Source organism: Octopus bimaculoides, chromosome 8, assembly GCF_046866305.1.
Source record: "Octopus bimaculoides isolate indiv1 chromosome 8, ASM4686630v1, whole genome shotgun sequence".
Lineage (NCBI taxonomy): Eukaryota > Metazoa > Mollusca > Cephalopoda > Octopoda > Octopodidae > Octopus > Octopus bimaculoides.
In genome coordinates, this window is record NC_142935.1 from 90,060,996 (window position 1) to 90,061,310 (window position 315).

A 315-nucleotide genomic window follows, 5' to 3' on the forward strand; every position below is an offset into this window, starting at 1 on the left:
ATACATACATACATACATACATACATACATACATAACCTCAATAAAATGCAAACATAATAGACCGGATGTAGTAATCTGGGACAGAGAAGAGAAACTGTGTACAGTAGTAGAAATCAGCTGTCCTGCGGATGTCAACATCGCACTAAAGATTAGAGAAAAAGAGAACTACGCCGAGTTACTGAGAAATTTGCAGATACTCCACCCAGACTACAAGTTCAGATTCATACCCATGATTGTTGGGGCATTGGGATATGTAACGAACTGCCTCAACAAAAACCTGGAAAAATTAGGGTTCTCAAAACCTGAAAGAAAAA